At 41.9% G+C, this 13,732-nt stretch overlaps 1 protein-coding gene across 2 annotated transcripts in view; it reads right to left on the reverse strand.

Moving 5' to 3' along the window:
* Positions 1-13,732, reverse strand: part of PDIA5 (protein disulfide isomerase family A member 5) — a 145,115-nt gene that overhangs the window by 89,170 nt on the left and 42,213 nt on the right. The gene's annotated exons all lie outside the window — the stretch shown is intronic.

Raw genomic sequence — 13,732 nt, forward strand, 5'->3', positions numbered from 1 at the left:
GAAATTGGCTTCTCTGGGAAACAGGGAAACAGACAAGATTAACATCTAAAAGGACACCATAAAACGGCTGGAATGCCATGAATGAAATCCCGGGGAACATTTTACACATTTCCCAATACATAAATTTGTCACAAAGTTAATTGAGCAAGCAAGAGCTGCAACAGGCTAATGAAGGAGCAGAGAAATGCACTCACACAGGAATCTTTCTCATGCTACTGCACCACGTCTCTTTATCTCATGGCAACAGTTGGTGGCACAGGTGATTGCAGTATGATTCAACTGCTCTTTCTGTTTCTGTCTCTTTAAATCTATGGGTGACATTTATTATTTAGTTTTACTACTTGCCTCAAAAAAAATATCTCCAGGTGATGTTCAAGTTTAATATATATATATGGGTAAAAACAAGGTCCACTTTTCCTCTCCTGCTAAATCTGCTCTGGAGGGTTGGATGAGTCCTAAGGACAGGTTTAGGGGGCACATGGCAGGAGGAGGTGGAAGTTCTGTTGTGTCAGTGGGTCTCATTTCCTGTATTCATATACCCCAGTTTGTGCTATGTTGAATTCCACCCAATATAGTGGTACCTCGGGTTAAGAACTTAATTTGTTCTGTTCTTAACCTGAGATACCACTTTAGCTAATGGGGCCTCCCGCTGCCACCACACGATTTCTGTTCTCATCCTGAAGCAAAGTTCTTAACCCGAGGTACTATTTCTGGGTTAGCGGAGTCTGTAACCTGAAGCCTCTGTAACCCAAGGTACCACTGTACAGTAGAATTGAACTTTAGAATCCTAAACAACCCTTCAAATCCAAGTTTGGAAGAAGAAAAAGAAGACAGGAAAATCATTTCACACATGGAAACAGACAAAAATACACCATACACTGGGGGTGTTAAAAGTGTGGGGGGGGGGCAGGCGAGCGGACCTCCCATTCTGCCAGTACAAATCTCTGACGGCACAGTTACATAGCACTGCACTGGCTACAAGCCAAAGTTAATTAAAGGGTCACTTATATCTGTAAGGACACTGATGGATACAAGACCACCCCCAAGCTATGAATTTGATCATTTAGAAGTGCAATCCCATCCAGAGCAGGCTGAACCCTGCTCATCTGGAGAGAGGAAGTACTTATTCACAGAGCTAACCTCAGCTTGTTATTCTCATCTTGTCCTTTACCCTAGCCTAGCACATTCAGCACTCCATGTGGTTTTAATGAAAAGTTGTGTGTCACCCACATGCTGGCAACAACTCACTTCAAATTCCCAAATGACTATGCTCAGCAGTTTCATGTAGATGTTAAAAAGAATGGGAGATACGATAGACCCTGCAGGACCCTGTGGCACAAACACCACTGAGTTAAGTAGAAATCCCCCATCACCACCTTCTGGAAATGGTCATCCAGATACAAGCAGAGCCACTGCAACACATTACCACCCAGCCCCACGGAAAATGTATAACCATTTCTAGCTTTCACACCCAGCCTGAAGTACTAGGAAACTGCCTATAATATTGGGGTATATTTGCTGGAAATGCCTACATTGTCAAAAGTATTCTTGGTAGCATCCCTGAAACTACTCAAAGAATATACGAACATCAGATAAATAGTCACAACCCGTACAAGGAGCTTAACAATAGGTCAGCAGGTAAATGAATCGTAGGAGGCAACAAGAAGAAATGATGTACAGTATGAAGGTGTTGAAGAAGCCAGTAGTGGCATCGCGTAGACATCACAAACACCCTGCATTTGCCTGAGAACACAGACACATGCAATTATATTTGTACATGTGTGAAGGGTATACGACACCAGGGAAAATAAACTAAATAGAATGAACTGAAGAAGTAACATATAAAAAAATACAGATAGATAGGGGGGGGGGGGTAGGCACAAAGTATAACCAGACAGTAAACAATATCAAATGCAGATCCTAGCCTACTTGTTCACTAAGGCTTAATTTCTAGAATCTAGATGGTATGCTGAGCGTTCCTGGAGGCCAATACAGAACAAGAGCCATGAAGATCTCTCCTTTGGGTGGGTGTCGGGGGCATGAGGGCTAATGATTATAATCGGCAATGATGAAGTTCCACCCAGTCTATTCTTATGGGATACTGGGAGAAAGTGGGGTGGGAGTGGTGGCTGCAATGCTTTCTTCTAAAGAACACTACCACTCATATATTCTACATGAGATATATAAAGACCAGAGAGGATGTGCCTCTATTGGAATTAGAACCCACCTCATCAGTTTTCCCACACTAATGCTCCTAAGCATTCTCAGCAGCAGACCACACAGTCTCACAGAACATGTGGACAAACTGAGGGCAAAAGGGATCTGTGCTTTAATGCCCATATAAGATTAAAACTTATTTGGGCTCTGCTTCAGGCAGCAAAATGTCTTGGGCCGGAACTGCTTTAATCTCCACTGCCTTTGCGGATAACAGCTGGTTATGGATAAATCCTGGCTAATACCAAATCCTTGTTAAGGTTGGCCCTGACATAAGGCCAGTAGAAGAAAATATGGGATAATTCGCCCAAGAGGCAGGTATAATCCTGCAGCCTAGCCTGGAAGTATTATATCTTAGACTGGCACAAAGTGGCAGGATGAAGAGCATTAATAGCAGGGCCAAAGACGGAAGAGGCATCTTCAAAGATTCTTGGATCGAGTCAAACTGAAAGGCACAGAGCAACATGTATCTGCGCACCAATGTGCCAGCATGGACTGAAATTGCTGAGCACACATTCAACCCTTGAGAAATGAGGAACTGATTAGGGCCATTCCCTACACAAAGTGCTGCTTTTGCGGTTGCTGGCATTCCTGTTAATTCTCTCGACATTTTCAAGCTGTCTTTACGGAAAATGTGAAGAATGAACAATAAATAAATTAGCACTATGTTGCAGATAAGACGGGAGAGCTTGGGTGAGAAGAGTTCAGCACATACCCTGCAGATGGTAGTTAGTCTGAACAGGAAGACTGTAGCATATAGAAACGCATGATAATCAGCGGTCTGGCATGCACTGACATTAGCATTTTAAAGCACTAACTAGCAAAACTAAGACACTAAGACAGACTTCCTCACTTAAAGGTGAACGCTTTCACCCATTAAAGCAAAGCTTGCAATCTTGCCAAGGCAATGGCTTCTCACATATAGTGCATGCCAGACCACACAGCCATCAGAAAGTAACAGCTGACGCTGGCTAAAACACCATCCTGTCCAACACAGACCTCCACGAATTTTGCAGTGTTGTACACACTGTGATGGTGGCCCATCACAAACTTCCACCTTTTTCTTAGATCTGCTAGGGCACCAGGTGATTCCTTAAGCAGCAGATGTTACCACCAGTACTAAAGTCAGCTTTATGAGGCTGATCTCATTATCATCTTAAAATGTGGAAACAAGGAGGAAACCGTGTAGTTCCAGTACACTGTGCAAATCGTCTCTTTAAAGCCCCCCAATTAAATACTACACACACAGCTAAAGTTAACTTTTCACCAGTGTAATTTAAAATACACAGAGACTCACTCACACCAGGGTTGAGAGACTGTGAGCAAGTGGGGGGAACAGGGGAGAAGAAGAGCTGTTTAACCCTTTCTTTCTTGGCACTTTATTTTCCTGCTCAAAATCACCACCTCCCCCAAAGCATGATTATGCTTTTCCTCTATAGACAGGGAACAGAAGTTGAGAGAATTTAAGTGCCAGTGGAAAGTGCTAAGCAGCTTCGTCCCTACCATTATTCTGCTTAAACACAGTTGCCTGACACTTCTTGATTTTTTAAGCTGGTAGTGGGGTGATAAAACACATGGCTGCACATACTAACTAGTTTCCATCTACGATCAGTCTTGCAGACCCAATGGGGGTGTACTTTGTTCTGAAGGAGTACGGTAGATCATGGGAGAAGCCATTTTGTCCCCTCTCTCATCTAATGCCTTATGAGACTGTCCCAGTGCCATCTTTGAATGTGGTGGATCAGCAGTAGTGCATGGCTACTGGGCAGCCACCCAAAGCATCTCTTATCATTTTCAATTACATCCCAGAATGAGACAAGTCATTCAATATTTCCAATCACTGGGTTAGTTCCAAAGGTTTCCTTCGACATGTGGGAGCTTCTTTCCATCCTCAGAAGGGCTGTTTTACAACTTGTACTAGAGCACTACATGAGAAAACCAAAATCAAATATATTATTTTACTTGATGCAAACGGAAGCAAAACAACTGCTATAGAACCTAGCCAATTTTAGCACTACACAAATAATTCCATCAGCACCTGTGCAAGTGTTTGCTAAACAGTGCAAGCAGCTATTTTCCTGTATCTTTGAATCCTACTCCTTTAATTTGAAAAGAAGTCACAGCTGTGCTGACTTTAACTACTAAATATATAGCAATTTAGTGCCCACAGAAGCAGTTGAGGCCCAAATCAATGCCTAATTTCCCATTCTGATCTTTTACCTGCATTCTAACAATGGTTTGACTGTCCAACGGGTGGTGATTGAGAAAGATTATGCAGTGGGAGAAAGCAGGTTATTCATATCCTTTGAACCACATCCTTCCAGAGGCTGTTGACGGGTACTCATAAATGTCATAACTCACATTTATTATTATTTTTATTCAATTTCTACACAGTCTCCTAGAACTGCCCTTGAAACCACTTACAAAGCATAAAGCACAACAGAAAAATACATAAAATGCATCAATACAATTTAAAACAAGATCACAATCCTTCATCACAAAATCCTTGTTAAACAGCCCTCAGGCAGGAAAAGTTTTTTCTGGACAGAGGCAACAGGCCTTTTTGCCCTCTGGATTCAACCTCACCTTGATAAAAGCATCTTTTGAAATCTCATAGTCTGTATACATTTCAGGGGAGGATAAGGAAGCACGAGTGTGGTTTGTATCTGATCTAGACTTAACACAATGCAAGCGAGTATCCCATCAGGTGAACAGAGGCAGGGCTGTTCCAACAGTACACGAGACACTTACATTTAAATCTGCCAGTATGGATTGGCTATGGACAGAATGACACAAACCAAAAGCCTGTTCAGACACTCAGTCTCCTCTGACCTCCGCATAGATTCTTCCTACCTAATTATATCACAAGGTCAGAAAGAGAGCTTTCAGATAATATGTGTACAACTTCTCAGTACACATATTACCTTCCTATATGCAAAGAAACCAAAGGTGCAGCTCAGTCTCACCACATACTGCACCTTGAGCACATTTTGACTGAAATGGCCATTTTGACCTCCCTCCCTCCTGTCTTCCGTCCCCTTTCCACAGATGCCAGAAAATAAACTACCTTACCAAGCATCTGCTTCAGGAAACCCTTTCTGACAGCATTTGGTTAATGCCCTCCTTTATTCTGAATAACAATGTAATAGAAAAGCAGAATCAGTTTTCTGCTCTGAGGAGAATGTCTTTGGATTTTCGCCAACATCCTCTTAAGGAAAAACACCTCGCCTCTAGTGTGGAAAAGGGTAATTAGGACAACAGCTCTTGTGATGGAAGAATGTGTATGTGAGAGAAGGAAGAAGGGAAGTCCTTAATAGAGTTTGTAACTCTCTTGATCTCAACACCCCTCCCTTTTACCTATAGTTCAATGCAGTAGAAAAATGCAGGTAGGCTTGGCAGAGGCATCAAAATTGTGCTCTTGTAAAGAAGGAGGTCAAACAACTTTTTTTTAAAAAAACACCCCACATTACCATCAATTCACTTACACTCAGTTATATATTTCCTAAGGTAGTAATTCTAGCACCATATATTGATATTAAGAAATACAAAACTCATACCTTTAAACATAATATATTCTGTAACCCAGTTCAATCTGAAAAAAGCACAACTAGTATATTGGTGTCTATTTTTTGCAGCCATAACTAGGAATTTTATAATAGTGGAAACTGTTAACAGTGTGGCTCCTTCTTAAACATCTGCTGTTAATAATAGTTGAGCCATGTGATCCTTAGATCTAAGCACAATTGGAAGTGCCACAGATAATCATTACGCCTTCAAGTAACAACTAGAGGTCATTATGGCAAAGCTTCTATAAATGTACAACAGAACACAGCAGCCTTGGTTGAATACCATTCATCTAATTCAGAGCAGCATCTGTAAATACAGAAGGCGGCTGCCCTCATGTGATTAATCCCCAACCTTGAAACCACAACAGAGTTGCCAAAGGACAGTGAGAAACTATCCATTTGGAAAGAATTAGCTAAATATTCATGCTTTTCTCTCAGAATGCTGTTCCTAAAATAAAAACAGAACTCTTTGTGGTACCAATTCATATATTACAGATTTCTGCATAAGTTTAATCACTGTGTGGCAAAGCAACAAGTATTTAATAGTGTATCAAGTTAGATGTGAAGGTTTGTGTTGCTGCTGTAGCCATGTTTCTTGGGCGGGGACTTGTTATTAAGTTATTAGAACTTCAGACTGAGTGACAATAACTGCCTTTCTGGAATAGACAAATACATCACCAAAAAGCTCGCAGTCTATATTGTTCAAAGGAAGTCAATTTAACAGCATGGTAAAAGCAGAAACCTTATTGCATAAAGACTATCACCCCCAAAATAGTTGGGATATGTTTTAGTGATGCCAAACTTTGTACTTTCCTTGCTCAGAACACAAACTCTGAAGACTTGTAAAGTTTGTCTCCAATCCAAAGTGAGCACTACAATCTTCTCTGGCTTGGACTGTAATGAAACCAGAGAATATCTTCTCTCTTACTCTCCCAGTGACTGCAACCGAGGTACACCTCGCTACCTCCATTTTAATACATTTTAATGTGTAGTTTACTGAAAGTGCCTAACCTCCTTTGACACCAAAAGTCATGGAAATTATGTGACCCAGAGTCATGTTTCCTAAAGAACGCTTCTACGCCAGAATTCTAGCAGATGACCAAGTGATTGAAGTCCTCAAGCAAGGCCTCGTTGCTAGAATAGGCAAGTGGAATGGGGCAGTGGGAGATGCGGGTGAGATCCTTGAATGCTACTTCAGTCCCAGTGACATCATCAGAAATACAACAAGGTCCAAACTGGACCTGGAACAAAAAGAGCCATTTTCAGATTTGTTTAAATTAAATTTGCTGGATGCAATTCTGAATCAAGATTGTGTTTGCTTATCACTAGTGTTGTTTTTCAGACTTTGAAGCCATGACTAGAAGGGAATTTGGACTCAATACACTTGGCTCCCCCCCCCCCCCATCACTTCCCTGGCTTCTAGTAAACTAGCAATTTAACTGAAAATATAATTAGCAGTGTGTTGAACAAACCCTCTCATTGTGCTGTGGAAGAGGAGGAGGAGGAGGAGAGTGCTATGTAGATCCTTCAAATGCAACCCCTTCCCAAGCAAAACTCGACAATCCTACATATGTCTACACATCAGCTAGATTGGGCTGGCACTGTGATGTCTGAAAGCACATACAGAGGATGTCGTCAAAGGCTCCATGTACTTTTCCCTGTGTCTCAGATTTAAGATCCTCTGCCAGAAAAGGCACTTTGAAAAGATCCAACACATTATTATTTTTCTCCATATTCTCAAAGCAGCAGTGGTGGCGGTATGCTTTATGAAAGAGAAGCTAGGGAATTGTGCTAGGAAAATGAAAAACATATTGGCTTCTGCTCCAGCTTCAGGGACTCTTTTGGTGTCCCTATTATTGCTTCTTCCTAATTCTGTGGTAGTAGTGGAACCAGTAATAGCAATTCATATTTATATGGATCCTCATGGATTAATGATATTAGGCCTTTCTGTTTCAGTCCTTTATGACGGGGAGGGAGCACCACAAAGGAAGTGTCAAAATAAAGACTGCAAGAGCTATTCCTTGAAAAAGGAGAGAGAGAGAGAGAGAGAGAGAGAAAGAGAGAGAGAGAGAGAGAGAAGCAACCCCTGTATGATAATGGTCTCTTGCTTCCACACATGGACAAAAACAAGAGGACCCTCCCAGACTGAAATAGAAAGACCCAAACAGGCAGATAAAGAAATGCCAGCCTGAAGTCTATGACTCATCTCTATGCCTCCGAGACACAGAATCCAACAACTGAAGATTTCAATACAGCTGTATGCAGCTCATGTCAAAATGATTTGAAAAGGAAGCACTGATGGGCAAAACAATTATATTGGGTGTGGCGGGGGATGGGGTGGAGAAAAGTAAAGAGAAAAGACCAGGGAGATGTGAGTGACAGAAAAAAGAGCTCTCTTTTCCAGATTTCTTTTTAAGGAAATGAAGAAATGCCCTACTGTAACTCAGCCTGCAACTAAGCTTGAGCAGGTACAGATGAAACAACTGAACATTCCTTCCCTGTTTGTCCCTGCCTCCACTTTCCTGTCCTACTTCCTCTGTTGTCATCCCCCACCCCAATCAAATATTAGATTGTACCGTAATTTCCTTGAGACAGAGACCTGCCCTGTTGTACTCTGTACAACGCCATGTATACTGATGGCACACAGTAATCATAATCCTAAATTTATGAATGAATGAATACGGGCACAATTCAGAGAAAAATGGGCATGCTTAAAAGTTACTGAAATCAATGTAACTTAAATGTGTTATAGACAAACCTGTTTGGAAAGCAAATAATAGGATAATGAGGTTAGGGAAGCCAAGCATCAAAGTAATTTTGGTCTCAATGTGAAGATTCTACAGGTATCAGTGGTATTTACTTTGGTGCAAGTCTGAACAAGACTTCACCCCTCATTAGCAAACAATTATGTTAGCAAAAAATATGCTCAAGGAAACTCCTCAGATTAAATCATCTCCTGCTGAGAAAAATCATCTCAAATGCATTGCCTGAGACAGTTTACAATCTTGCCATCAGCACTGCAGCTTTCCCTGTGGAAACTGCTGTGATAAGAATACAATTTAAAGATCCACATTAGTAATCTATGGCTAATTAATTCATCATACCGATTAATGACTTTGGCACTGAATGAGGACACTTCTTCGCTTTGCAATACCAAGAGCTGTTTCAACTCAAAGACAACAGACTAGCAAGTCAAACACGAGGCAGGTGTCTTTGGATGTCAACCATAAGGAATGGAGAGTACAACTCAACAGCATAGCATTCCAGCTGTGCAGAAACCAGCGTGCTATAACAAATGGCATTTTCCAAGGAGAGGCATGTTAATAAGTGAATCTCTCTTGAAATCAACACCACTGCACAGAAATAAGCAGTAGGTTAAGGAGAAGTGCCAAACACAGCACAGCATTTCCTAGTGAAGAAAGACAGAGGGACTTTCATCATTTTAAAAAGAAAGAAAAGGTCTTTCATCATAGCCTTTTAAAACAGCTGACAATCCAATTCTCAAGCATCTTGACAGAAGGAGCTCTGCTGGCTTCAGTGATCCTCTCACTTGCCAAAGTACTTTGAGGATCAGCTTGGTAAGAGAATGGTCCTGTCATTCAATAAACTTGCACATATGTCTGGCTATGTGTGAGAAGTAACAGGAAGATGCACATATTTAAATGCAAACATTTTTGATGTCCTATTGAGTTCCAGCTTTTCATATATAGTGGGTCGGATCCAGGCTTTACATAAGTTCCACTGACAGGACGCTTCACTGAAAGATATGGGGTGGACAAAGGTTGTTTTCTCTTATTCCTCTTCCAACCTGCAGCCCACTGTTCCCTCAGAAAAGCTGCTTCCGAGGCTTGGGGTGGGGGGGGACCTTCTTGAACAGCATGGGAGCAAGGGCACACTTTGGTATTTCAAATTTCAGTGGCACCCTGTTCTGCTCAATTCACTACGTCCTACTTATGGTGCCCCCTAGTCTTGGCGCCGAGTGCAATGGGAATGATCGTGCTGCCGTAAATCCACCTCTGATTGGAGGTGGGACTGCACTAACAGTCCCTGGGATACAATCCAATTTTCACACGCCTTACATGGGGCACATGTACTAGAAAGAAATGTGAAAACTGGAAGAAACCATGGAAGAATCAACTTCCAACACCATCACCGCCACAGTGGTAGATTCCACAAAATGTGTAACTAGACTCCAGGACAGCACAGAAAAGCTGCAAGGAACACAGGTTGCCCTGAACTTAATTATACAACATCATTCAAGGGCTTTAAAGAAAAGGCACAGTGGGGAACGCTTGATAGCCAAACTTTTAATTAAAAAAGAATAGTCCTGAAAATTCAGTCAATGAAACTTTAGGGAAGAATTAAAAGGAAAAAGTCTAAAGCAGTGCAGCACAGAGGAATATGAGGTGAGGACTCCTCAGATATGCATAAGAATGAGGTGACCTGGGCATCACTGACTGAATGGCTGCAGCACATGTTCTTATTCGTGCTATGGAATCAGTCTGGAGCAAAGTAATAACACTGATATCAATACAGGTCCTATAAACCAGTTATACCTGCTATGCAATTCTCCTCTTCTTTAAAAAATGGATGCAGTTTCCATAAAAAAAGAATCTATATCCCTTTTACTAGAGGCTGTTAAGACCATGTACTGCAGAGAAATGGAAAGACCTCAGCCTTCCTACACTAAAAATTTGGTACTTTAAAATATGGAGCATAATAATGATTGAGAATTTATTCAATCAACGGCAACTCTTAGGGAAAAGGCAAAAAATGGAGGGGGGGCAAGTATTTAGATATATGGATTCAATTTCTGACATGCCAAAAAAAACCAAGTCAGTAGATAGCAAACCTGAATCCTTAAGATGCTTCTGGGAATATTAACATAGGCAAAACATAAGAGATTCTGTACACCCCATGCGATTTATGACAGAAAGCCAGAACATTTAATTCTGTCTCCTTTTTCGTTTCTCCTCTGTATAAAATTTCAATACATTATAGTGGAACAATGAATGCAACATCAGTGATGTATTTGTATGTGTTTGGGGATGTTTCAAACACTGCCTAAACATTAAAAGCTTCTCTCCACATTGCCTCAGGCCCATTTTGCAGTACGATTCTAGATATTGTTATGAGTTTGGGAAGGGGGGGGGAGGAGAGGCTGTATGCAGAGAGCCTTCTGACCCCTGGAACCAGCCACTCTAGCTTCTTGATGAGGTGATCTTCTAGGTGATGGATCGTTAGGAGAACAAAGGAAAGGGTCTCTGTGTGAGATGACAATTGGGTGGAACCCCCTCCCTTAACTCAAAATTTGTTAGAAGGAAAAGCCAGAATTGAGTAGCAGTGATGTAAGCTAAATCAGCATTTCCCAACCTGGTACCATCCAGATGTTGTTAGGGTTCAATTTCCATCATCCCTGACCATTACCCATGCTGGCTGGGGCTGATTAGAGTCGGAGTTGTTGTTGTTTAGTCGTTCAGTCGTGTCCGACTCTTCGTGACCCCATGGACCAGAGCACGCCAGGCACTTCTGTCTTCCACTGCCACCCGCAGTTTGGTCAGATTCATGTTTGTAGCTTCGAGAACACTGTCTAACCATCTCATACTCTGTCGTCCCCTTCTCCTTGTGCCCTCCATCTTTCCCAACATCAGGGTCTTTTCCAGGGAGTCTTCTCTTCTCATGAGATGGCCAAAGTATTGGAGCCTCAGCTTCACGATCTGTCCTTCCAGTGAGCACTCAGGGCTGATTTCCTTAAGAATGGATGCGTTTGATCTTCTTGCAGTCCATGGGACTCTCAAGAGTCTCCTCCAGCACCATAATTCAAAAGCGTCAATTCTTCGGCGATCAGCCTTCTTTATGGTCCAGCTCTCACTTCCATACATCACTACTGGGAAAACCATAGCTTTTACTATACGGACCTTTGTTGGCAAGGTGATGTCTCTACTTTTTAGAATGCTATCTAGGTTTGCCATTGCTTTCCTCCCTAGAAGCAGGCGTCTCTTAATTTCGTGGGTGCTGTCACCATCTGCAGTGATCATGGAACCCAAGAAAGTAAAATCTCTCACTGCTTCCATTTCCTCCCCTTCTATTTGCCAGGAGGTGATGGGACCAGTGGCCATGATCTTCGTTTTTTTGATGTTGAGCTTCAGACCATATTTTGTGCTCTCCTCTTTCACCCTCAATAAAAGGTTTTTTAATTCCTCCTCACTTTCTGCCATCAAGGTTGTGTCATCTGCATATCTGAGGTTGTTGATATTTCTTCCAGCAATCTTAATTCCGGCTAGGGATTCATCCAGCCCAGCCTTTCGCATGATGAATTCTGCATATAAGTTAAATAAGCAGGGAGACAAAATACAGCCTTGTCGTACTCCTTTCCCAATTTTGAACCAATCAGTTGTTCCATATCCAGTTCTAACTGTAGCTTCTTGTCCCACATAGAGATTTCTCAGGAGACAGATGAGGTGATCAGGCACTCCCATTTCTTTAAGAACTTGCCATAGTTTGCTGTGATCGACACAGTCAAAGGCTTTTGCATAGTCAATGAAGCAGAAGTAGATGTCTTTCTGGAACTCTCTAGCTTTCTCCATAATCCAGCGCATGTTTGCAATTTGGTCTCTGGTTCCCCTGCCTCTTCTAAATCCAGCCTGCACTTCTGGGAGTAGCAGTATGTGGACTGAGAACTCCCAGTACAACATCTAAAAGGCACCAGGTACAACATCTAAAAGGCACCAGGTTGGTGAAGGCTGTACTAAATGTTGTTCTCTCTTTGCCAGTATAAAATTTTACATTGCCCACTCAAGTCTTTACTAATGGAGTAGAGAATCATCCTACTAGCTGCCCTAACTCTTTTCTCTTTCCCCCCCAAATCCTTAGTTATTCAATGAGTTCAATTTTAAATGGCTATGAATTCAGTATGTTAAGCACAAACAATATTAGTTTTTAGAATTTTCCATATGCTTTGACTGAGTTAACAGCAACTATTATCCATTTCAACACAACAAAGCTTTTATTTAAAAAATGCTTAAACACATAATACTAAGGAAAACTTTCAGCACATGCTGTTTGACATAGCCTGCATGAGCAGGAACAACCAGTGAGCCTTGGACTTGAACACACTCTCCCCCCTCTCCTCCTCCAGTGTGTGCCTGCAAGGAAGAGTTTGAAAATTTGTTCTTGGTTAACCACAGTTTGCCACGTTGTCCAGGCCTAAAATTGTGGTTCACCTTCAAAATGGTTAGCACAATGTGTGAATGGGACCGATTAATGCATTGCCTGCCCCTTGGTCACTGCATTGGAAGAATGCCACTCTGCCTAGATGACCTCATTCAGAAGTCTACCTCTGGGTCAGAGAAGAGCCCATTTGGTATTATGTGCACATCCTGGCACACTGACTGCAGTGCTTAAACATTTACCGAACTGCAATGACGAACTGCACCTCCAGCCCTAGTAGTTAGCCTTTTATTTCTAATCTAGATCTAATGCACTGGATTTTCCACAGTATAATGGGAACATTCTGCTTAAAACTGACAAGCAACAAAAAGTAGATATCATGCGTACACTGTGAAATCTCACCAGACATTATTAATTCAATATTCCAATGTCTCCTCCTCTGCAAATCATTCAAACATCAGACACCTTGGGCAAGGACTCTTTAATTAAAACATGGGAAGGCTACAATAAGTAAGTATTTCTGTCACATCATTTGTGGGCCTTGCATCCTTAGTTGAACATGCTCTGCGTGGATTATGCAGAGAGCAACACGTGGAATGAAATGATGGGTGGTTCAGATTTAAACCTATCATTAAATCGTAGTACTGTCCTATAGGAGATAGTATGGGGAACCTCTGGTCCTCCAACGCTGTAAGACTCCAATTCCCATCAGTACCAAGCATCATGGCCAATGGTCAAGATGATATGAGTTGCAGTTCAGCAAGATCGGGGGGAGGGGGCCA

The sequence above is a fragment of the Podarcis tiliguerta genome (genome assembly GCF_965153285.1).
Source record: "Podarcis tiliguerta genome assembly, chromosome: 1".
Taxonomy (NCBI): domain Eukaryota; kingdom Metazoa; phylum Chordata; class Lepidosauria; order Squamata; family Lacertidae; genus Podarcis; species Podarcis tiliguerta.